At 33.5% G+C, this 27,747-nt stretch overlaps 1 long non-coding RNA gene across 2 annotated transcripts in view; it reads left to right on the top strand.

Annotated features, from left to right (window-relative positions):
• Nucleotides 1–27,747, top strand: part of LOC148306463 (uncharacterized) — a 784,100-nt gene that overhangs the window by 175,399 nt on the left and 580,954 nt on the right. The window lies entirely within an intron of this gene.

Genomic DNA, 27,747 nt, shown 5'->3' with positions numbered 1-27,747 from the left:
TACACGTGAGGCTTATGGCGGGTACGAAGAAGGCAGTTGCGAGGGCGTCGAAACGTCGTGACGCCAAGCCAGCGAAAGCTTTCGTAGGTCAGTGCTTCTCCAAATGTTTTAAAAGTAAATAGTAAAATGTCTTAAAATATCTATGTACCACAGTCACAGAAGACTCTAGATCCATGATGACATTATCGCAAGGCGGAAATAAAAGTGAAGATTGTTACAGTAAGACGAAGAAGGGGAGGTATCAAATGCAAGTTCTGTCCTATTTTCTATATATAAATAAAAACGCTCAAATGTTCGAAATCTTATATCTCCTAAAGTTTTGCACTGATTGCTTTAAAATTTTGATAGTCAACTAAATTTGTAATTACCAAACAAAAGGTATAATAAAAAATATGGTATGGGTGATAGCGTCACATCTTACAAAAATATGAAAAAAATAGGTACATTTAATTCTTCTTCTTCTTCTGTGCGTGTCACTTGAGACACAAGACAAGGCAAATACTCTCGTATCACTTGAGAGTATTTGCCTTGTCTTGGGCAAATCTAAACAGCGCCTCGACGGTCATTATCTCCGTCCGATCTCGTATATTCCGGAGCCAGGAGATCTGTCTTCTACTCACACCTTGTCGACCTACTATTTTGTCTTATACAATTAGGTGCATCGCTCCTCTATGCACATGCCTAAGATAAGACACCTTCCGGACTATGATATCATTCAGTAACCGTTTTCCTACTATTGATCTTTGGAGCACATTTACGTTGCTGACCATATTGGTCCATGAAATGCCTAGGGTTCTACGATGTAGCCATATTTTGAATGCCTCTAACAGGTTCATAGTGTTGATCTTGAATGTCCAACATTCAAGTCCGTATAGAAATACTGACCAAAGATAACACAAAAGTCCTTTTATTTTTCGTAAAACTGATGTTTATTTTGCTAGGAAACATTTGTTTTACGTATCTTTCAAAAAGTTTACAAATCTTTTGGTCCCCGAAACGTAAGTTTGAGGACCTTCGGTAAATAGTTTTGGCTTGTTTAAGGACTGGGTGTAGACGAGGAATGCGGGGGTGAGAAGCTGCCAGGGGGGGGAGGGGAGGAAGGGTGTGGCGGAGGAATTCGATTTTCGAAAAGGGAGATCAGCACGGGATTATATGGGAATCCTACGGCTTTGTTTGGCGCCAAAAGTGGTGAATGAAATTAAATTTCGCCCTCGGATCTGGGGTGCCTTAAAATATGTCGTCATGGTAGGTGTACCCCGACGGCGAACAAAATAATACGAAATATATGTTCTCAATAATTGCATTTTTCATACGCAGTTGCATCGAATCAAGGTAAGACAAAATGCGAGCATTGCGATAAACCTGGCTTAAATATCATTTGAAATGATTTAACAACCGTAAATGATTGTATTATTTGTATTTTTATAAGGTTGTATAGCAGGATACCATTTTTTATTTCAATTTTAACTGACTAACCAACTATCACGTCGCTTACCCGCAGGGGAAGACAGAGAGAATAGAACGCCACACCACTCTCTTTTTGCAAACATTCCTCGTCTCTTCCACATTCATGCATCACCTCATACAAACCCACCGATTATTCCGACTTCTGATCTAACCACGCTCAAGTATTGGAAACACTTGACCACTCTAATTCTTTTTCGGTTTTTGTCTGCTTGTATTTCCAACTACAGTATATTTATAGTAAACATAAAAAATTACAATGCGCCTTTTTCGTAAAGTACTGCCTCGGTTATTCCGACTCCTGACCTCACCGCTTTCAAGTATTTGAAATACCTGATCATGCCATGTTTTCTACCTCGGTCTTCCTCTGCTTTTATTTACAACTCCATTCGCTGATTCATTAATTTGTTTTACCATGTATTTCTTCACTCATTTGATTCACAAATCATCTTAACATAGTTTTCCTTATTTACATCTTTAATGCTTATTTTTTGTAATTAAAATGTAACTTTGTTTTATAATCACTATAAATATTTTATTATAACTTAATTATAATGTCTACCGGTTTCAAGCTAACAACTTCCTTATCAATACTGATTAATATTAAAACACTATCTACTTAATAAAATTCAAAATATTTTGACGGCTATGCAAAGGAGCTTGGGTAGATAACTTTGTAATAGAGGACTTAAATCAGATTACTTAGAAATATTAGAAATTAAAAGGCAATTAATAATAATTTACAACTAATAAATGCACAAGTAAATGATTTTTCTAAAAGTCCGTTACTTAATATGTTTCCAATCACTCATCATCCCTGATCCCTTTTGACTATGACTGCCAATCAACACGAAAAAATAAAGCCACTTGAGATCTACCCAACTCCTTTGCCTAACCGTCAAAATATTTTGATTTTTTTTAAGTAGATAGTTTTTTAGTATTAATCAGTCTTGATAATGAAGCGGTTAACATCGAATCCGGTAGACATTATAATTAAGTTATAATAAAATACTTATAGGGATTTTAAAACAAAGTTACATTTTAATTATAAAATGGAAAATCACAAAGTTAGTGCTTCAAATATAAATTATATACTAATTTTTTGTGTTGATTTGTAATGAAAATGAATCCAAAATGAAGGAAACGTACCTAAAATCTCTTATTTATATTTAAACATATGTCGTCAATCCGAAATACCTCCTTTTTAAGATGTCGTTACGTTGGCGGAAACCAGGGATGCATCTCCAGGCGACGGAAGTGAAGAGTGACAGATTCGATCACTACTAGTTATTCATAGCCCGCTCCTGGTCTAATGTATGCCAAGTGTGTCCTCCTCTCCAGACTCGAGAGCAGCGCCAGGATCTCGAACCTGGATGTACACGAGCACTCTGGAATACCTTTACTTTTTTAAAGAAAAATATTTTAAAAAAAATCGTATTTTGCGCCTGGTATAAAGTAAATGTCATAACATTTTGGGTATGTCCAAATCCTTGTTAAAAGCTTTTAAATTTTTTTACTTAAATCAACCATACAATATACCACTGCGAACTCACACATAAAGCGACGTAAGAATTATATATATATATATATATATATATATATATATATATATATATATATATATATATATATATATATATATATATATATATATATATATATATTTATATCCAATCATAGATGGCAGTTGTGATTCAATCACAGTACGTCGTGAGATAGATCATATATGTATGACTTCCAAAATTTGAGTTGTGTAGTTGTCAATCGTGAAGAATGTAGAATGGTGAATGTTACATATGTAAAGTGGTCTCTTGACAGTCTATGACAGATCTTAAGCCCTGTAAATGACCAGACTTCCATATTCTTCTTTATCTATATTGCGATGTCAAAAATATACATGTGACTTCCGAAAAACTGAGTTGTAAGGTTGACTGACAATCATAACCTCAGAGTTGACAATATTATGAAAACTAAAAAAAAACATCACGCCGTTTCCCTGCACGAGTAGGCAGAGAGGAAAGAACACTGTCATGCCAAATTTTCTTCGGTTATCCTCTGCTATAACTTTAGACTTTCATTAACTAGAGAATAAATATCTGTACGGCATTTCGGGATCACGTTGTGTTAGTTTATTGGGCCACTCCACTCAGAGCCGGCAGCGAAACGGCTATTAGATTTTAAAGGACAGATTCAATTGTAGAAACAGACGAAGCGTGTCTGGAATACGGGATGAACTGGGAACGCAGGGGGGAGGAGAGATGTACTCATTCTGTCGAGAGGTTCATTACGGGGCGAGCAGAAACATTCCCACTTTGTACGAGTAAAGGTATCCTGATATTAGCAAAAGGTTAAGATAATTTCAATATTATTTATTTCATTTTTAAAGTGTGATTTTACTCTTTAAGGCTTAGATCTCAAGCTTGTCTCAAGCGTTTAAATCAGAATGCGTTCTCAGCCACGCTCAGGGTTGGTCGTGTGCTTAGGCGAATTTTTTTCAAAAAATGTATACTCTATGATGGATATTTGGATATTTGCTAATTTTTTAGAATATACTTGGAATATTTTTTTTGAACTCCTTATATTTCAATAACTCTTTTCTTTTCAAAACCATGTTATTATTTTGCAGAAAAACTTATTTTTTCAGTGCAAAAACTATGTTTTAAGAAAAAAAAATCATTTTCGTAAAATGTTACCTGAATTTAGAGAAAATAAAGTTGCGGCTTAACGAATACTTGGCGTTTTTAAGGGATATTTTACTTGTAATCGTTTATTTGTGCATATGTTTTGATGAGTGGTCGCTTAAAACCACGGACAAAACATTGCGGATTAAAATTTCAACACATTAAGAATTTTTTATATTTATATTTTTATTTTTAATTTACTACTACGTCACTCCCTACAGAGGTAGGAAGAGAGAATAGAACGCCTTACTACTCTGTCTTTGAAAATATTCTTCACATCTTTCGCATTTCTTTACGTGCCAGTAACCACCGAGTGTTCCTGACTTTTTTGTTTATCTAAACTAATATCAATTCATTGAATTGCCTTATGTCTTCTATGGGTATTTTATTTCAGTATTTTGCGATCTGAATGGAAAAATCGGGCACATGAAATATGAAGCAGAATATAAATAAGTTGATAGTCTAAACGTGTGATGAAATACAAATTTGTTGAGAACAAATCATGCCACTGTGCGAAAATAGAGTAGTTCAGCGTTCTCAAAAATAGCGAAAATAGAGTAGATCATATTTTCTACTCTTGATGAAAAACGCAATCTCTTAATGTTTTTTTTTAGATGAGAATTACATTTATTACTTACCTTGCTTATTACGTACAAGATTTATGAGATCATTAACTGGATTTTTGTTTCTTCTAACTAAAAAAATATGTAATTTATATTTGAAGCACTAACTTTCATAATTAAAATGTAACATTCTTTTTAAATCACTTTAAATATTTTAAATTAATAATAAAACCCTAATCCGCACCCCACTGGTGCATAGGGCACTGCGTCATAAAAACGCAGTGTTATCTTGATCGTTTACACATAAAGGAAAGGTGATCAGTCCTCCGCTTCAGGTACCAGTCCAGGGTAATATTGAATGAATATTACAGTGAAAAAATCACTTTTTCATTTTTCAATTTATTTTTCCCTCCTTGGGAATCGAACCCGGGACCTCCAGAACGGTAGCCGAGCGTGCTGACCGTTACACCACGGAGGTGGGTATTTATATTTAATTTTAACTTATCAACTCTTTATCAAGACTGATTAATACTTAGTATTAATCAGTCTTAAAAAAGAAGCAGTTTGCTTCGAAACCGGTAGACATTATAATTAAATTATAATATAATATTTATTTTGATTATAAAACAAAGTAACATTTTAATTATAAAAGGGATGTTTTATTGTAAATGTGTTGCATCGCCAGAGCTTTCGTTTTTTAGTTGCATCATGTATTCCGGTCGGCCTACCAACCCCTCCTATAAGACTTAATGGCGGGCTAACCAGCCACATCTTTCGGCTAATGAAATTGTTCCCACACATTACCACTAGCCGTAGTGGCAATGTATCCCCCAAATCCTCCCTTCACTCAACATGCTTTCCGTCTACTTATTTTCGCATTTCTCTCCCCTCATTGCCAACTAGAAGCAAAGCAAAATTAACAAGATTACAGTGAATTCAACTGTTACTTTTATCTTGAGAATATGTTGCAGATGGTAAAATGTCTTTTATTTACAGTTGAATATTTTTTTTAGAGAATTTTCTTTGGAAATTTTTGCAGTATTTTGAATTTGTTAATTTTTTCATTGATTTACTTTTTAAATGGATAGGATATTGATTGCATTTTATTTAATATTTGAATTGAAAACGATCAAGTATAATATCTTACTCGATAATATTAACACATGATCAGTTATCAAATGATACTTTTTTCACATTTTGTAACCACTTTAATTTTTTCCAACCGGTTTCGACAAGCATCTTTCCACCTTGTGGTATAAATGCATATCCATCCATGAAGATGTCAAGGCGCTAGTCGAAACAGGTAAAAAAAGTGCCAAAAATGAAAATACAAAAAAGTTTTATAAAAATATTAATAGTGTTTTTAGTCCGCCTCCGTGGTGTAATGGTCAGCGTGTTGAGCTACCGTGCTGGAGGTCCCAGGTTTGATTCCCAGGGGGGGGGGGTGAGAATCAATATTAGCGAATTTACTCTCTAATATTTATTTAATATTACTCTGGACTGGTCGCTGAAGCGCAGGAGTGATCACCTTGCCTTCATATAATTAACGATCAAGATAAAATTGCGTCAGTATGATGCAGTGGCCTATGCACCATTGGGTGCGCATAAGGGTTAGAGATAAATGTTAATAAAATGCGCCATAAAGTATCAGCAAAAATATTCAAGAAATTATTTTATTGAATTCATTATTATTTTATCAACTACTTAGGTTAGCCTTATCTGCACCCAATGGTGCATAGGGCACTTTCTTGATCATTACATACATGAAGGCAAGGTGGTCACTCCTGCGCTTCAGGGACTAGTCCAGGGTAATTTATAATAAATATTAGATTATATGGTCACAAATATTTTTTTCCCCTGGGAATCGAACCCGGGTTCTACAGCATTGTAGATAAACACGTTGACCATTACACCACAGAGTTGGACCAAATATTATTTTATACGGAACAAATACAATCATTTTCACGAGGTGAAATAAACTAAATTGAAAGGCTATCATCTCGTGTCGAGTAGCATCAGATTTTTCATCCCCTTTAACATAATTTACTTAGAATTACACATGGGGTGTTCCATTATCTCGGTGCCGGCCCTGCGCGGGTCGTGTGGCCCGCGTGGCCCGAGGCAGGGGCGGCGCGGGAGTATAGACTTAGTTAAATCCGCTCCCCCCTTCCAGACTGCGAACTGGGAACAGGGAACAGGGAACTACTCGCTCCACAGTTAAACCTAATCGAATCATTCGATTTGTTTTCGCCTCGACTAAATTTGTTTTATTAACCCCGTTGCCCCTGGCTAATAATAAGAGGGACAAGTTTTATTGAAGTTGATTCTATTTTTATTTCATTACTTGTAATACGATTAGCACTTTGTTAAACGATTTAGAGCACCTAAAATATGTTTTAAATAACTATTTTAAACTGATTTGACATATTGAGAGAAGGGATTTTACATAAATTTAAACAATATAAAATACGGGGCAATGACACCTTACGACCATAGAGCACACCAAACATCAGTAACGACATTACGACAACCTTACGAAATCAGTAACGCTTCCACTCTCTTCATAAATCTTTCTATTACAATTTTACCGATTATTTGCGTAGTTGGTCGATTATGACGACCATATCAGCGCGTATAATTTGCGAAAAGTGGTTACGTTTAAATCATCACTTTTATAATAAGTTTGAATAATTTCAACTCGTTGTTTGTTGTGGCAAACATTTAACTAATATTACGACACTTCAGATGACAGTTGAGTTCGACAAGCGTAAAAAGCCAGCGTTTTCATCTAGAAACTACGAAATGAATTACCCTGTATAATACACTCACGTAATAATAATAATAAAAATAAATTTAGAAATTTTGAATATCGCCATTTTCGTAAAATACTACCTCAAAGGCGCTCAGACTTAATCGGGCGTAGGCTGAATGCCGTCGAAATGCGACGCCTCAGACGAATGTCCGGCAAAACGATGTACGATAGATGTTCGAATGGGGAAATGAGGTTTACAATACATTTACAATTACAATATGTTATTTAATTTCTCTTTAAGATAAACATATCGCTCACTCCTTTCAACAACGTCATATATCAAAAATCGTCAATTTCCAGTTGTGCGTGTTTTCGGAATGCCCAGAAAATGTACTATATCCTAGCAAAAGCGGCATATTTTTAACTGAATATTTACCCGCTATAGGGCAGAAAGTGTTGTTTTTGCATCTTGAAGAAAGGTATTGTTTAATTATTTTTTCAAATTTACTAAATATTTTTCAAATGGAGAAAAAACATTCAGGTTTTACATTAATAGATCTGTTGTACAGTAAAAGGTTCAAGTAGTGGCTTGATATTTATATATAATACATATTTTTAAACTATATAAACGATCTCCTGAAAAATCAAGTGTTTTGATTTATGACGTTGTTGAAAGGAGTGAGCGTATGTGTATATGTTTGTGATTTATTTTTTTTGTCTACCTTGATTTATGTGGGTGTGTAGTAGGAAGCGGTTTTCTAGACTCAAACAAAATAATCTGGGATAAATATCTCCGTGTTTAGTTTCGAGAAATGAAACTGATCGCATCTTCTTTAGTTAAATGGAGTGTCCTAAGTTGGTGGAAAGTAGGTTCCAGTACATCGAACCTGATGTCGCTTCGTAGGACGCTTCTCACGGGAATTAACACATTCAGTCTCCGAGCTCTATTTCAAATTTTAATTGCTTGTGGAAGTTATATCAAAATAAAGAGTAAACAAACAATTATTGCCTGGTAAATACAATTATTATTTATTGATTTGGCGTTTAATTTGTAGAACTCCATTTTAATTTGTGTATTAATTTTAAATAACACACAGATTTTTTGAGTCTACTAAGTTAACTTAGTATTAGTATTATTTCTTAAAATCTACCGTGGCACTTGTTTCGATGCATTCCGCATCATTTTCAAACACCGTATATGAAGCTAATTCTAAACTTTAGAGTTGGGTCCTTGGGACGTTGAAGGTTGAAGAGGGGGTACGAGCTGTTTCTTATTTTTATTTATTTATTTAATTTTTTTTCTTATCCGTGGGAACATAGACATTAGGGGGATGCTTTACTCGTTATGAGAGGTTCCACTGTATTTTTCATTTTATTTATTTGGAAATTTAACAGAACATTAACATAAATACATTTATAATAATGAATAACAAATAAAACAGGTTATTGTAACATTCCAATTACAAAATTTCACAAATGTCGAAAGAGTTAAAAGTAAACAGCTTGAATAATATATGGCAAAAGTTAAAAAGATTAATAAGCAGACTGAATTTAGAGCTAAGTAAAAATAAAAAAAAAAAACAAACCGTTACAAGACGTACAAGTTGAGAAGAGCAATAAAGTAAAAATAAGTAAACACATAAAATAGAAAACATACGCAACAGATACGTAGCTATTCATATATTGATTTTTGTAAAAGTAATTCGGTTTTTGATTTACTTCTTATGTTTTAACGCTGGGATTGAAGGCGTTCAATCCGCCTGAGTTACCAATTGGGTGGGCATCAAGGAGGGACAGACGTTCCTCCGCAGACCAAACTCTCCGTGACGTATCGTCGGATTACAGATACTCTGCTTTTGTTGATTGATCGAGACATTTAGACACACAAGTCTACATACTAATACATACAAGCACTGTGAATGGATACATGCTCCATTCACATGTTCATATGCTTGTTTACGCGTATGTAAGTATGTTATGAAACATAAGTCAAATAGTTTCGAGATTTTTTTATTGATATCTCAACATAGAGGAAGAAGAATATTATCATGACATTTACAGGGCTTAGAAATGTCAGTATTTAGTTTTAATTTATCACTGTACACAATAAGTTACATTCACCATTGAGGTAGGTATTTTTTATATTCTTGTTTTCATTTCAATATCGATTTAGGCAAAAAAAAGTTTTTTTAAACATAATTGTATTAGGATTTTTTTAACTAACTTTAATCATAACGCTTCCGCGCAAAAGTAGATAGAGAGAGTAGAAAGCCACATCAATCTCTCTTCACCTCTTCCACATTCATGAATCTCCTCATACATATCTGCCGATTATTCCAACTCCAGGTCTGATCACTTTCTACAATAGTATTTGAAATACTTGATTGTGTCAAATTTTCTTAGGTCCTCCTCTGCTCCCATTACCAACAACATTCGTTTCATTTGTATGTTTTACTATTCTTTCGTCACACATTCGATCCACATGCCCAAACTATCTCCACACACCTTTCTTAATTTTGCATTCCTTTTTGCATGTATATATTTTATATACTATATTAGCCAAACTGGAAGATACCGTAAATTTAATATTTTTAGAGATAATACTTATTTGAATATACTTATATTATTATAGCACTAATTTTATTTAATTTTTTTCCTTCATGAATGTTTAGAGCATAAGATCGAAAAAATGGAACGTAAAGAAAATATAATAAAGCTAATATGAACATCCACTTTTTATTCAAAAGCCAAAAATATTTCCCTGGAGGTCGCGTGAAATCGGCTTTTGTCGCTCGCTGTCCGTCTGCGGCCTGCGGTCTGCTGTGTTCGCCAAATTATATCGGAAGCCATTTTGTTTACATCCTTGCCAACAAGCATTGCCAAGAATACTAAAGATCATACATTTTCTTGAATTTTAAAGACATCTAAAAGAGTTATTTAAAAAAAATAATGCTTGGAATGAGAAACGTAATCATTGGTGTTCTTTTTCTTTAGCCTTCTGTTCTACAATTTTTTTCGGTCTGTTGCTGTTTGCAGCCAGTTTATTTCCCCAACAGCGGCTATGCGTCGAACCATCTTTTTTGAGATCACCCAATGCCTCTTTTATTCTTCCAAGGTCTCCATCTCGAATTTTTAGGCGTCCATCTTATGGGGTCCTGTCTTGAAACATCCTGCCCATTGCCACTTGAGTCTTGCCACACGATCTATGATATCCGCCATGGTCTTTAATGTACATGTTATTCACTGGCAGTATGCAGCATTCACAGGTTTTTTCTTTTTAGACAAGTCGGAATCTCTTTACTCTCTAGTAATGATAGATGTTCTGGTGTTCGTATGCTTCCGTGATAGATGTTGCACCATACGAGAACATTTTCGTCACAGAATGGCTAGATAAGATTAGGTTAGGCTATGCACATCTTTGGTAAATAATAGTTAGGTGTTGTGATTAGTCAGTAGTTCTATACGGACTTGAAGAGTGGATCAAAATTAGCACGATGAAACGGTTAGGGGTATTCCAAATGTGGTTACATAGTAGAATGCTCCATGGACCGATATGGTCAGCAACGTGAATGTCCTCCAAAGAGCAAGAGTAGGAAGACAGTTGCTGACTGATATCGAAGTCTGGAAGGTGTCCTATCTGGGGCGTGTGCTTAGAGGAGAGAAGTACAAGCTATTCTACGTAATCACAAAAGGCTAAATAGAAGATCGAAGAGGTGTGGGCGGAATACAGATATCCTGGATCCGGTATAGACGAGATTGGACGGGGATCAGGACCGTCGAGGCGATGTTTAGTGCTGGTCAAGACAAGACAAGGCAGTTACTCTCAAGTGATAGTTGACTTCAGAACCTAATATGATACGCACAGAAGAACAAGAAGTAATATATTTAGCAATTTAATATCGACGTGTTTGAGATCTTGTATTTCTATGCAAGAGCTACTGAGAACAATACTTATTCTTAAATATGAGATGCGTGTTTAAAAAAATACAAAACGTCTTTAAGATCTTTAGTATTCCTCTACGCGACAATGGTGTATGGTATAGTGTGTGGTGTCCCATTCTTCCTGGTCCCTCATCAGCAAGTCGGGAGTCGCCGCCGCCCGCCTGCTGTCCCCACTTAGCGCGCCCATAAAGCACCAACACAAGTAGCCGTGAATGGAGCTGACACCCGGGAGATATATAGGCCATTGTGCCGCTGCAGCAGTGGGCACACTTGGCAGACGGCATTTTAATCTAATCAAGGTGGGCTCGATACAATATACCGGGTAAACAAACATGAGTTTTATATTGATATCTCAACATGAATGAGGCGAAATATGGATTTTTAAATAAAGTTTTTACTCGGTAAATATCAGTATTTCTGGGGTGAAAAATAATTTTGTTTTTATTTTTGACATCTCAATGAAGAAGAATGGAAGTCTGGCTATTTTCAAGCATAGGGCTTATGTGCAATAGGATTTGATTAAATGGGAACAAAGACAAAAATGGCGAGGAATTTTGGAAAAACATTATCAATAAATGGTTCATCAGCATTTATTTTTTTATGTATTTCTAAATTTTCTAATTTTTTCATGACTTGCCCTTTGTATGTGATTGAGTATAATAATTTGAGTGTGTGTGAGTCAAATGAGTGGTTGGTTTCCATTATGTGATTCGCGAACTCAGAAATGATTACTAGTATTGTGAAGTAAAATTCATTTAGAAGTTAAACACAAGTGTTTAATTTTTATTTATCAACTTGTCACAACGATAATTTAATATCAATACGTAATGGGAGACAATCGAATGCTCAAATTCAGTCCAATAAATCTGTCCGATATAGCGAAGGAAGAATTTGATTTAGACGAAATAAAGTAGCGTCATTGATAATATTAATTTACGATCTGACCTCCAAGGCGTAAGTCAAACTTTGTGGGCATGTGTTGAAGGTTTTATAAAGGCTATAAGTCAAGAGTTTAAGCATGAGGTCACAGTCATCGGGAGATAAACGTTATTGAAAAAAGCTGCCCGGGATAAAGCTCGCAATTTGTGTGACACTTTGCTTTTAATGATGCGTTATTCATTCTCTGGACCTTTTTTTATTATTTTATGTATCGTGATAATGTCCCGAGGCTCTGGCCAGGAAGCTAACGACGTACTTATGCAGCACTGTGTGCACCTTCAATGGGGAGGCATAGTGCTAAATTTTATTTTAATTGTGCGCAAATACGAGGCGAGACAGGATTTCGTGTGATTTCGGTACTTAACGTAGAACATGCGATATAAAATAATATGTTTTTTCCTGCAAGTTTTTTTCTGATACTTTGTGGCAAATATATGTAATTTAGAACATACATAAACGTTTAGTTTAGTCTTGCTAGGAATATTATGTATTTGAATGTACTACAGTTTTCACTTATTTATATATTTGACATTTAAGTTTCTGAATTCCATTTTAATTTACATATTAAATGTTAAATTAAACACTGATTTTTGAGTCTACAAAATTGTATATTATTGTTAAAAAAAAAACACAAAAATAAATTTTGTGACAATTGCATTAAAATCAGTGTTTGATTTAACATGTAATATATAAGGACTTGAATAAAAATATGTGTACCTATGTGAATAAAAATAAATAAATTAGAAAATAAATATAATTTAAATTTTGTTTTTAACCGCTTTTATTTTTGGTACTATTTTTACAACCGGTTTCAACAAGCGCCTTGGTTCTTCAGGGGCGTACGTATCTGTTCCTGAAGAAGACAAGGTGCTTTTTGAAAATACAGTCAACCAAAAATTAAAAATTGTTTAACGTAATGTTTGAGTTATTTTTTTTATAAACAATATATTCAAGTGATTTTTTTTAAAAGTTGTTACACTTTTGTAATATTATCTATTGTTATAATGATACACATAAAAATATATTTCAACTATACATATGAAGAATAAACAAGTATTTTTAACAATGGTTGTTTTACTCTTAATATCAATAGTAATAAATCAAATAAATTTTTGAAATCTTTTGACCAAATCTAAAAACACGTTTTGTTAAAATGTATTTATATGATCAGTGAACATATTTTCAATTTGTACGAAAAGATTCATCGAAGGAAATCACATCTTTTCTTATTGTTAGTAAATTTTTAGATTTGTATGATTTTTTACTTTTACCAATTTTATTGGTTATCTTTCTAAGAAAGGCAGTTTAATTTTTTTTACGCAAATGAGATAATGGAAGGTGTGACGTGGTCGTAAACGTAATGAATAAAAACTAATGACTCAATGACACTTGACATGATTATCTATAAAATTCATAGAGCGTTATTCAACTTTTTTCGAAAAACAAAAAACAACGCTCAAAACTTGTTTTTCATATTTGTTTAATGCGACGAAAAACAAACAAAAAGGTAAAATTTCATACTCAATCCGCTAGGAAAACTTGCCCTAAATATAATACTGAAAACGAGAATAAAAAGCACCGCGACAAGTGCGTCTTGTGGTAGAGAGCAGAAAGTAGAACAAAGCCCCCACTCGCCGGCAAATGATGCTGCACCTGCATTAGTGCGCTCCGGCCCTGCAGTAGTGCGCGGCGGTCCAGGGCCGCCGCAGGGCGCTGCAGGGCGCTGCAGGCCCACCCACTCCGGCCCTGCCTTTTGACGACCCGTCAACTGCTTGAAGGAAATAAAGTGGAACACAGAGAGCCGCGGAGTTTGCGAAAATAAGTGAATTAAAATGTCAGCAGTGTTTTAGTTTTGCTTTTGATTATCGACAGCGAATGTTCAACTATTTTTTCTGGATGCCTTATTTAATTTGAAAATTTTAATTGGAAATTTCAGAAACTCAAACTCAAATCTTCACAAACTCAAATGATTCATTAAGATATTTTCAAATCTACGGGTATGTACGTATGGTTTTGGTATACTATATATGGAACAAATGAATTGAGTAAGAATAGTAAAACAAACTTATAATGAAAACTTGGCATAATCAAATTTGTCAAATGCTTGAATATGGTCAGATAGGAGTTAAATAATAGGCGCACTTGTACGAGGAGATGCACGAATGTAGAAGAGGCGAAGGTTGTTTGCAAAGATAGAGTGGTGGGCTTTCACTCTTTGAGTACATTTTTGAAACATCACATGATTTTTTGGTAGAATAATGATATGGATTGCCAGTCTGAAATGAAAATATAAAAAAAAGGTTTTTTAGTTATTAAAATTAATTAAAGTTCCGAACGCATTTTGATTAGACACTGAACGCTTCTAGGATTTAAGTGACATTTTCTATTTTTTATATAATTGAGAATAAATTGACATGTTATCCTTAAAACCGTGGCAACCTGGTATTTAATATATTATTAGATTAAAACCAATATTTTTAGCTTTTCCACATTATTTTTATTTGACCAGCAACCGGGTTTCGTCGTTACTGACATCATCAGACCAGTCTGACGATGTCGGTAACGACGAAACCCGGTCGCTGGTCAAATAAAAATAAAGTGGAAAAGCTAAAAATATTGGTTTTAATCTAATAATATATTAAAATGCAGTTCTATCACGAAGTGTCAGTGGATAATATAAATTTATTAACCTGGTATTTGATAAATAGTTTGTGAAACGCTGGAAAATTTATTCGTTCAAACTTTTCCACCCTTTTGTTGTTTTTTCAGACACTCGGTGGTTTGGTATTTTATTTTATTTTAATGACAGTTGCTTTTGAGATTCAACTGTGTGCTGGACAGCTTATTCGTTTACGAATATTTGAAAAAAAAATAAATATAGGAAAATAGAGTTATTTTGACAATATTTTTTCTTTGACGGGTGAAATAATGACATTACGTTTGAGTTCAGAAATTAACGAAATATGGTAGATAAAACTATTATAATATTCAGGTATAAGAAATTTATAAGAATGTTCGTATATGGATTGTAAGTTTTGTATAATAATTATGTTTACAATACAGACTGGTATCATAATATTTTTGTATTTCAATTTTTTTTCATATTCACACTTACTTTCCGTTATAAATAAATGTTGTCAAGTTATCTTGAATGTAAGCTACTTCTAGCCATTTTGACGTCTTGCGTTTAATGACTCTCCGGGACATTTTTTTCTGACGCTGATACTGGTGAATGTAAGAGTATAGTGTCGCATTAAAATTTAATTAAAAATCAAACTAACTGACTAATCACGCAAGCAGAGGGAATAGAACATTCGAGTACTCTATTTTTGAGAACAATCTTCCCCACTATGATATGTGGAATGAATGAGTGGGGAAAGAATGGCGAAACAAATTTATGAGGCGAATGTAGTTGCAAAAAGGAGCAGAAAATCCGAGGAAAACCTTGCACGATCAGGTATGGCAAATACTTGAAAGCGGTCAAGTCAGGAGTCGGAATAACCTACGGGTAGGTATGGGGAGATGCATGAATGTGGAAGAGGCGAAGAATGTTTGCAAAGGCAGAGTGGTGTGGCGTTCTATTCTCTCTGCCTACCCCTGCGCAAAAGCGGCTTGATGGTCAGTTGGTTAGTTCATTAGTTAAGTTTTATGAAGTTATGACCTCCTGGGAATCAAATCCGCAACCTATAGCATGGTAGCTAAGCGGGCTAATATAATACCGTTGAGAGTTTTAACGAATTTAAAAATGGTGAAATTTTCTTTTTGTTGATGTTGTGAGACCGTGAATCGTTTGTTGATTTACATTAACGATAAAGCATGGAAGCTAACCGCGCTAACATAATACCATCGAGAGTTTAACGAATTTAAAAATGGTGAAATACTGTTTTTGTTGATGTTGTGAGAACGTGAATCGTTTGTTGAATTACATTAACGATAAAGCATGGAAGCTAACCGCGCTAACATAATACCATCGAGAGTTTAACGAATTTAAAAATGGTGAAATACTGTTTTTGTTGATGTTGTGAGAACGTGAATCGTTTGTTGAATTACATTAACGATAAAGCATGGAAGCTAACCGCGCTAACATAATACCATCGAGAGTTTAACGAATTTAAAAATGGTGAAATACTGTTTTTGTTGATGTTGTGAGAACGTGAATCGTTTGTTGAATAACATTAACGACGGCGCCCATTAAGTTTATTTGACCTACGCACAGACGTACAGAGAACTAATAGTCGTTTACAAAACCCGAGCTGAGATATTTTATAATTACGTGCGCCGAACCAACAAAGCTCCTCCGCCGAACAAACGACCAAACGGAAAAACAATCGCCACCGGCGGACAAAAGTTAGGTTTACGGTAAAGGGTTTTTGTGTCATTATCGCCCGAGCGCAGGGCCGGCTGGAGATTAGGGCGGGAATAATTACGGGCGTGCCGCGCCGCGCCGCGCCGCGTCGACATCGCATTAGCAGGCGCCGTCTTGACCGCAATAAATAAAGGGCTTAGCGCTCGCGTGGGCCGTATGCTAAAGTTTATGGAGAGTGTCCACATTGCTATATACACAGAGGATAATGAAGAAATGTTTACATTTTGAGTGTGTCCAAATCACTGTTCACAAATCTGGGTTTATCCACTTACGAGTTACTTATAATGAAAATTACTAATTTTCAGGTAGTTTCTCTGAGTGTATTCAAATACTTGTTTAAAAAATTTGGGTTTCACCAATTAGGAGTTATTTTACATTTTTGAAAAATCAACATAGATGAAGAAGAATATGTGAATATCTCACCAATACGTTCAGGTTTCTGCTAAATAAAAAAACTTACTTAAGTCAATCATAGATGGTACTTAGAACTCTAAAGCGTCTAAATATTTGTGCACAAATCTGGGTTTTGTCCACTTAGGAACATAGGTGAAAAAGAATACGAAAATTTCACAATTACATGAACGTCTCTGCTAAATAAAAAAAAACTCACTCATCCTTAACTCAACCATATATAGTTACTAGAACTCTAAAGCGTCCAAATCATTGTTCACAAATCTGGGTTTGTCCACATAGGGGTTGTTTTTATTGATAACTTAACATCTGAGTATTTATAGGGATCATGAACAACATACAGGGATTGCTCTTCAGATACCAGTCCAGGGTGATATTAAACAAACATGAATGTAAAATTTTATTAATTTTTTAAATACAAATTTTTGTGTTTTTATTATTTACACAAATATTTAAATTTCATACCATTTCTGTGAGCCTAAGCGGCTCATCATTAGAAATAGGTATCAAATTGTGGTAGAGTGGGTTCGGACCGAGAAACTTTGACTTTAGGGTCCGCGACACTAACCACGGGACCACAACCCAACACACATATACATTTATATTTATTTTGACCCCCCTTAAGAATCGAGCCCAGGACCTTCGGCGTGGAGCAAAACGCTATAACCACTGTTCTACGAAGGGGGACGACAACTATTAATAATAATTTAGCATTTCTCTTTGATTTGTTAATATCATACACACTTTTCGTGAAAAATAAAATAGTAAAAAAGTACATCAATGTTTATAAAATAAAATAATCTTTTCAATTTTTATTTTTGTTTATTACCCCCTTATTAAAATCGAGAATTAAATTTTTGCATTAAGACTTTATCGATAAAATCTCCATACTATCATTATACATATGAGTATATTACCTTATATGATCACTAAGCCAGCCTACGGTAGGTCGTAAGCCCAGCAATTACCGAGACATCCATGTTCCTCTTCATCTTTATCGAGTTGTCAATAAACATTAATGTGACTTTATGTATATATTTTTTTAATATTTTGATTGTAGGTACGCGTATATTATAATTATTTGATTATATGATTTTTTAAATTTAATTTGTTAGTGGAGGCGTGCCTTAATGCCTGGAACGCAACCAAAGGTTGGGTCCTTTTATAACTGAAAGGGTTAAATGCATTGCACTGGACATAAGTTCGTAAAGGCTCCTTCTTATTCGCTATATTCATTACCTACTGTTGAGTGCCACGGAGTTCAAAATAATATGCTTATAAGTTCTTAATATTTCATATGTCACTCGGTTGTATGTAAATCCTACTTGAATGACAAGTTTATTTTCAAGGAATATACTATTTTTGATGATATCAGATTTAAACTTTTATTAATCATTCGTGAATTTAAATATTCGTCTGGCGGACTACGGAATTAAAAACGTTTAACTTAATCAAAAGTAAAATATTTAACATATATTAAATAAATATCATTATTTTAATTTAAAAAATGGCATTGAAATACTACATTCTAATAAAAAAGTAAACTCATTGCATAATTTAGAGATTTTGGAAATTAAAAAAGCCATAAAACCAAATTAAAATGTTATTAATAATCAATTTAATTTAAGTAACAGTCCTATTTCTGATATTTTTCCAATTTTTGTTCCTAAAATTACTGCACAGTAGGTTTTTGTGTTTTTTGTGTGTTCTCCACTTTACGTATGCGTGCGCAGCTTAATACCGTTTTTTTGGGTGATTCCATTAGTTGTTATAAGGGGTTGCTATGCAATGAATAATAAAAATAACATTTAGGATTTTTATGGAGTGTGTGGAAGTTTTTGCTAAGAGTATTTTAATGTTTTTAATGTTTTTGATTTGAAATAAACCTTGATGATGACAATGTATTGTTGAAACCGGTAGGTTGAATTGTATTAGTAAAAAAAGTGGTGAAAACAAAGTTAATTAATTTTATAAAGATATTAATCAAAAGTACTTATTAAAAAAAACCGGTTACATGGCACTAAAGTATGGTTTATTAGGAATGAATGTAAGAGACATTTAACAATAAATCACTATTCCGCACAGCTACTACTACTATGTTAATATTGTGCGATCTACAAATGGCATTGTATCTACAAATATAGTTTAGTTATCAAGGGTTAAAACACGTTATTAAATATGAAACTAACAAACTAACCATCTTACCGCTTTCCCCGCAGGGATAGGCGAATAGAACGCCACACTGATCTGTCATTGCAAACAATCTTCGCCTCTTCCACATTCATGCATACCCGCCGATTATTTCTACTCCTGACCTGGTCGCTTTCAAGTATGTCAAATAAATTTAGTTTTCATCGGTCTTCCTCTGTATCTATTACCAACCACATTCGCATCGTTTATTTTTTTTATTGTTCTTTCTTCACTCATTCGATTCACATGCCCAAACCATCTCAACACACCTTTCTCGATTTTATCGATAATGCTTACCCCAGTCTTGTATTCTTTCCTTATATCACCATTCAAACATCTATCATATAATATTTTGCCGCATATTCGTATGACGGAACGCATTTCGACTGCATTCAGACAACTTTCATCCTTCTTTTGCCAACTCCATGTTTCACTCCCATACATTAGGGTCGGAACCAGGACTCCCTTGTGTACTGCCAGTTAGGCTTTTATTTGCTATAACTGATTGCACTGCACCATTCACTTTGTTCCCAGCATTCACTCTCCTTTCTATGTCTTTATCAATCTTTCCATTCCTAGAAAACATACTACCCAAATATACGACATCATTTACCTGCTCGAAAATCTCTCCATTTACCAATATTTCACACTCAGATCTACATTCATCTCTTTCAAAAACCATGATTTTGGATTTTCTTGCATTCATCAATAAATCACTTCCCTTGGACACATTATACATTCTTGATTGATGCTTAAATTACAAAAAAAGGAAAATATAATTCGTAGCTACTAAAGGTGAGTTGGGTGATGTCCTCACACACGTACGTTCTCCCTGTACCCGCTATGTGTTTATGTCTAGTTGCGAACTTATTATGGTTGTCCTTTCATCCACCCTGCCGTAAGCAGCTTATCTCACTGAAAGGATACACAACCCTGTCTGAATTTTAAACTCCTTTATCGTTCTCTCCTATTTTCAACAGTCCGCGCGGAGTGTAGCCTCTAATTTTTAAGGGCTGCCATAAAAGTTTTATTTGCCTTTTTTTTTTTAAATTTAGCGAAAATATATTTGAACGTTTTTCTTTTCTTAATTTTTTACACTTTTAAATTCCAAATGGTACAATATTATAAATTAATAATTTAATTTTCTTTTTGTTGTATAAATAATTTATTTATAGATTATAACATTTTGAGTGTGTCCAAATCAAAGATATGGACACAAATATGAGTTTCTCCACGTTTTTCTAAGTTTTTTACAGTTTTTAATTCCATATAGTACCTAAAAAATGCCCAGACTTCCATATTCTTCTTCATCTATGTCAAAAAAATAATATAAATATGTCAAAATTTTCGAAAGAAATACTGGATTTTCCCCAAAGAATATTATCAAGATTTACCATAGATAAAAATATTTGAAAAATCACATTTGCAATGCCAGTTTTATAAAGCTTTATTGAGACAAAAAAAAAACAGTATTTTATTGTATCGTTTTATATTTTTCATTTTTCACAGATCCGGATTAGAGTAAAAACAACTTAAAGATTCAATTAATTTTTTTAAACTATTTTTTTCACGTGTGGGTTCCCTAATAATACTTACGCACGTATATACACAGGTTTACGTTACTGGTGGCACTTTCCACATCCATCTTTAGTACCCGCCGCTACACAACTCTGCTCGGAGGTGAGGCTTAGAGTTCCGAGTAACGAGTACCGCAACTCCGCCACTTGCCCTAATACTCCAGAGGCGGCCCTGTGCTGCATACATACGTACGCTTTAAGAATCGCCTGTGAGCGTAAAACATACTATTACGTAAAACATACATAAAACGTACTTTATTACGAATAAATGAATTTTAGTTCAAGCAAGAGAAACTTATTTATGTGGTTATATGATACATATTATTAAAATAGGTTTACGTACGCGTACTGTAATTGTAATCGATTAAGTTTGTTTAATAATATTGTTTATTCAATCGGACGTGGGATTGAAAAAAAACCTGTATAGATTTAAAAAAAAATTGAGTTGTACTTATCAATCATGTGTAGAATAGGTAAATGTTGCACGTGTGTAAAGTGATCATTTAACCAGCCTTTGACAGGTTATAATTCCTACAAATACACAGACTTCCATAGTCTTCTTCATGTACGATGAGACGTCAAATTATAAAAGAACTTCTAAATGGAGAAAATCCAGATTTGTGGACAGATTCAAAATGCTTGAGACACTGAATCATTCACCCAATGGATAATAAATCCAATTTTTTAATGATGTATTTACATTGTTGTTGGATGCCTTCCGTATGTTGGATGTTATTATGATTCATCATCGGAATGAAATATGCATTAAAAATATACTAAAATTTGTGCCTCGACGTAATACGAGTACAAAAATTCACTTTCTGACCTTTTGCACCCCTTTCCTTGTTGGATAATGCTTTGAATTTAGAAAACCGGGGCAAATGGCCGGTGCTTCCCTTCGCCATTTCCACACCCTGTCCGCACCGTGAGTAGGGGGGGAGGGAGGGGTCGGGGGTCGGGGGGACCCCATCAAGCGCTCAACTATTGCAAAAAGCTGTTTAGATAAAGGATAAGACAGCAAAAAAGGATATTTCCAGCTCGGAATATTGGAGGCATATTGCGGGTAGCAATATGATAGCCGAGTGGAGTGGGGTAAGATAGAAGAAATAAGAGCCCTGTATAAACGGGAGAAGAGTTTAAATATTGACCCGTAAACTAAGCTGACGGTATGGAAAACATTTTTCTCGATAATCCAAAACATTGTAAAATTTAATACAAAATATTCGATACAATTCGTTCTAAAATTACAAATATTAAAATCAAATACGGATTTTAAGGGGTCAATAAGTTGTATTTTATTTTTATAAGACATGAAGAAGAAAAAATCTGCAAAACCTTTGAGAAGAAAATTTTAATAGGTTTGTCTGCAGGTAGGATAGTAAGGATAAAGAAGTTAATATGAAAAATCTGCAATTAAAGCGAAATATTTAAAGGATAAAAAAGATTTAAATTAAAAAAAAATATTTACATAGTACTAGAAATAATGATAAAATAAGAGTGCCACTAAAAAAAAACAGAGTCTCAAAATTGTGCAAAATAAATTTAAGAAATATTTATTTTTAATTGGTCTGGGTGTTTGTGATGTATGTTTCAAATTTACCATCCCTATCCTTACTATCCTTCCTGCAGCCTCTAGCCTCTAAATTTAGGGGCTTTGCGGATTATTCTTTTTAAAAAAATATAGAAATTAAGAAAAGTGTCGGGTTGTGGTCCCGTGGTTAGTGTCGTCAGAATTTCTCGGTTCGAGCCCTCTCTACCACAATTTGATACATATTTCTAATAATGAGCCGCTTAGGCTCACCGAAATAGTATGAAATTAAAATATTTGTGTAAATAAAAAATAAAAATATTTCGATTGAAAAAAAAAGATTGTATAAAATATAATATGAGCTAACTTAAAAAAATAAACATGAAAATAATAATATATATATATTGTATATTATATATATATATATATATATATATATATATATATATATATATATATATATATATATGTGTATATATATATATATATATATATATATATGTGTATATATATATATATATATATATATATATATATATATATATATATATATATATATATATATATATATGTATATATATATATATATATTAAATTTTAAAAACTAAATATGGCGTAAAGGTGCTACGATTAATGTTAATAAATTTAGATAATCTCTTTTTAAGACTCGTTTAAATTGCGGGAAACTTTTATTAAATTCTCTCGGCCATTTATACATCTTACAAAAACATCCCAATCTTCACCCCCCTCCCCCCCACCCCGCCTCAGCACCCCGCCGTCCCGGGGGCGCGATGGGCGCAGATATAAAAAATACGCTTTAAATAGCGTCGTTAAAGAGGAGAGAAAGGAAAATAAAGTGTTTTTAAAATGAGTTAAGAAAAATAAAATCCGGATGATGATGGCTAACGGAGGGGGGTGGCGAGGGCGAGCGGTAGGGGGGGGGAAATATGTTTTGGAAAATATTTCCCGCATTTGGCGCATTTGCTGTTTTATTATTCGCGAGGGGTTGTGATCTTGGGTAATTTGATCGTAGTAAATACAATTTGCAAGAGACAAACACGGAGGGATCTTTTTAACGTCCGATACGGTTTTACGTACGCCTATAGTCAGTTGAACAGGTAGAAAGCCAAATAAGAAATGAACAAGCGTACTTCCAACTGTAGACCACTTAAACCAGCCAAAGACAGAGTGATGTGGTGTTGTTTTTTCCGGGAAAGTGGCGTAATAGTTAGCTAGTCATTTTTTATTTATTGTTTCGGCATTATTATTTATTTTCAAACTCCGCCATTTTACTAACCCCCTCCCCCTAACTTTCCCCTCTGCCCGTTTATAGAGCAATTTTTTATTTTATATTTTAGTTGTTAATCAGACCTGACGAAGGAAGTTTAGCTTCCGAAACCAGTAGTCTTCAATGAAACTCAAGTGGTATAAAAACAAGTGTTTCCTTAATCATTGGCTAGTGAGATAGCCATTTACGTTAATCGTAGTAACTTTGCGTCATATTTGTTTTATAAAAAAAATCCAACTTACTAAATAATAAACCATCACCTAGCTTTCGGTCAGGGGTAGGCATTGAGCATTCTTCAATTGAACATTCTTCGCCTGTTCTACATTCATGCATCATTTGCAAGTTTTCATACATACCTGCTGAATATTCCGACTACTGACCTGACCACTTTCAAGTATTTTAAATATTTGATAATGTCAAGATTTTCCGGTCTTCCTATGTTTTCATTACTAACTACATCCGTCTCATATTTTTTTACTATTCTTTCTTCACTCATTCGATTATACAGTATCTCAACACAGTGTTAATTTTGAATTCTTATTTTTCAATATGTTCTTACATATATCGCTCACTCCTTTCAACAACGTCATTTATAAAAAAACTTGATTTTTCAGGAGATCGTTTTTAGAGTTGAATAATATAATACAATGTATTAAAAATAAATATCAAGCCACTTATTGAACTTTTTACTGTGTAATAGATCTTTTTAGGTAAAACCTGAAGGTTTTTTCTCCATTTGAAAAAATATTTACGATATTTAAAAAAATAATTAAACAATACCTTTTATTCAAAATGCAAAAACAACACTTTCTGTCCTACAGGACCCGCTACAGCGGGTAAATATTTACGCTAAAAGTATGCCGCTTTTGCTAGCATATAGTACATTTTTTGGGCATTCCAAGAAACATGCGCAACTGAAAATTTACGATTTTTGATTTATGACGTTCTTGAAAGAAGTGAGCGATATATGTTTATATATTTTATATATGTACTTTATTCGAACTGGTCGAGATAACATTCATCTATTATTTTTCGAGATAGTACTGATTTATATATTGGTATATTATTTTACACTAATTGTATTATTTAAATATTATATCATATATTTGTTAAATAACTTTTCTATATCGTTTTGAGTACCCCTAGATCAGCCTTACATTTCTTTGTCTTTGTTTTCAAGTAAAAAATTAGCAAAATCAAAATTTTACACTGAAATATAAACTTTCTAAAAATGTGTGATTTTCTTCTTTACCGTTCTACTAAAAGCCTCTCCGCACACAGTACATAGAATCTTTCTTCTCCCGTTCTCTGCTTTTCTGTACTTCTTGATTTCCCAACTCGATCTTCCAGCATTGCCGCCATTAGCAGAATGCAAATAGCTCCAGTTATGTTTTCTTTATTTTATTTTCCCTCTCGCAGAAATAAAACATCCCTCGCTAATATAGATATAGACTGGGGGTGTATTAAGTAACGCGAAGGAACGGATTGAAAAAAATAAATATGGAAAGAGGTTGGTAAACATGTAGGTATGACGACGGCAGCTTCGCGGAAAAACAGATTAATTGGGATTTTATGAAAAATGTTATGGCATATGAAAAAATCCTAGTTATAAAAAAGATGTATTGAAAATAAAAGTTTCACATAAAATGTTTATTAGAAGTGTGATTTATAAACCTCAGTATTTTATATAGGACAATAACTATAAAGTATTTTCTAATTTTAGTTTATTTATCCAGTGACCGGGTTTCGTCGTTACCGACATCATCAGACTGGTTTGATAATGTCAGTATCGACGAAAGTGGGTCAATGGTCAAATAAAATAATAAATTTATTTAGTATCACTTAGTTTTAAAAATTCAGTTAATATTATATTAATATACTACGAAATGTATAAATTATTTAGTAAAAAGGCGAAAAAATAAATATACAGTAATTTATTGCATTTCTATACTTCTAACCCTTATCTGCTTTCAATGGTGCATAGGGCACTGTATAGTAACAACACAGTGTTATCTTGATCGTTAAATACATGAATGAAAGTAATCAGGGCGGCAGGTTTCTCTGATATCATTCCAGTAATATATTAAATAAAAAAAATACTGTGAAAAATCGATTATATGTATTTTGAGTCCAAGACATTCAGCATGATCAAATATGGCATAAACAAACGCTTTGACCACTATCCGAAATTTGGGTGATTTGACAAATATCTATTGATATTTCTTATCAAGTGTATGTAATATTAACATTAGAAAATTGTGAGTAAATTATTTCCATGTGAGATGTTTTTACTTTATTTTATTTTTTATTTTTATGGAATATGTTTTTTTCATACTACATATTAACCGAAACATGTTTTTTCCCGACTTACATACCTTCTATAGTAAATTATGCGTTCTTTATTACCGTTAAAGGATTCGGAGTTGATGTGTTTTTCCACGAAACGAACCATATAATAGTCAGTGGGTGTATTCGTATTAGGAGCGCAGCAAAGTGCAGGGATGTGAAATGTGGCTTGAGTAAGACAACATTAGAACTAAGTGGTGTGTCGAGTTGGAAAACAATAAGGAAATGACTCCCATTTTTCATGTTTCTTTCCATTATCCCAGAACGATTTCGGATTCTTTCAAATTGTACGTATTACATCAAAACGAAAATGTACAGTAAACCTGGATTTTATACTCCGATATTTATTAAAGATGAGGGATTTTGTTGCATAGTTATAATTCATAAGTATAAAATTTTATTCGTGTCACAATTTTTATTTTATTGAATTTTTTACTCGTGACATTAAAATTTGTGATATTTTATTTAAGTGATTTATTACCTTATATACTCAGTCCATGAAAAAAATCGCAATATTTTCAGTGTGACACGCATTCTGGATTTGCTTCATATAAGAGTTATTTAAATCAAGATTTTTTTATTGATATCTCAACAAAGATGAAGAAGAATATGGAACTTATTAATATGGAAGTATTTATAGGGCTGACGATCTGCCATTCGTTGATGTAAGGGATAATTTATACACCAAGTAACATTCATCATTATACACATCGCTCACTCCTTTCAAGAACGTCATAAATCAAAATACTCGATTTTTCAGGAGAACGATTTTAAAGTTTAAAAATATAACACAATGTATTAAAAATAAATATCAAGCCACTTACTGAACTTTTTACTGCGCAACAGATCTTTTTAGGTAAAACCTGAAGGTTTTTTCTACATTTGAAAAATATTTAATTTATTTATAAAAATAATTAAACAATACATTTTCTTCAAAATGCAAAAACAAAATTTTCTGCCCTGTAGCGGGTAAATATTAAGTTAAAAAAATGCCTCTTTTGCTGGGATACAGTACATTTTCTGGGCATTCCGAAAACATGCACAACTGAAAATTGACGATTTTTGATTTATGACGTTCTTAAAAGGAGTGAGCGACATGACAACTATAATACGCAAATTCGTATGTTGTATTTATGCTTTTATTGAAAAGATCAATTGCAATTATGAACATCCACCGTATGAAAATAATGCAAAATGCATCGAAATACGTCTCACAATAGATTTTGAGAAATCGTGGTATTTACCAAGACGATTTGATTTAAAAATGCAAAGGTATTATTTTCACAAAGTGACTGTCGTCGAATCAATTAACGATTTTTTTATGGTTTCGTTCATTTAATCGAGAGATTGAATTTATTTGTGATTTAGATGTTTTTCAACCGAAATTTAATTGTGGGGTAAATAATAATGTCGCAAGAGTTTACTAATACGTCACACGCAACCCTCATCCGATTCAACCCTCAAAGAAATGGAAAACTAATATATTTCCAATTAACTCGTCACAAAAGAGGAAGAATGGCGGACTTACGACTTACGTGCCTCTAGTGATCACGAGTTAAAATGATTTGTAATCACGCAAATTAGTATAAAAAGGGATGCAAGCTCAAAAAAAATTGTATCAAAGTACGTAAATGATTTTCGAGTAAATGAATTTTGAGCTTGTCGAAATACAAACTTGTTCACAAATATGGGTTTTATCC

This window comes from Brachycentrus maculatus, unplaced genomic scaffold, assembly GCF_059751285.1.
Source record: "Brachycentrus maculatus isolate JH-2025_06_01 unplaced genomic scaffold, ASM5975128v1 h1tg000240l, whole genome shotgun sequence".
Lineage (NCBI taxonomy): Eukaryota > Metazoa > Arthropoda > Insecta > Trichoptera > Brachycentridae > Brachycentrus > Brachycentrus maculatus.
Note: the sequence above shows the minus strand (reverse complement) of the source record. Positions and strands in the feature narration are given on the sequence as shown.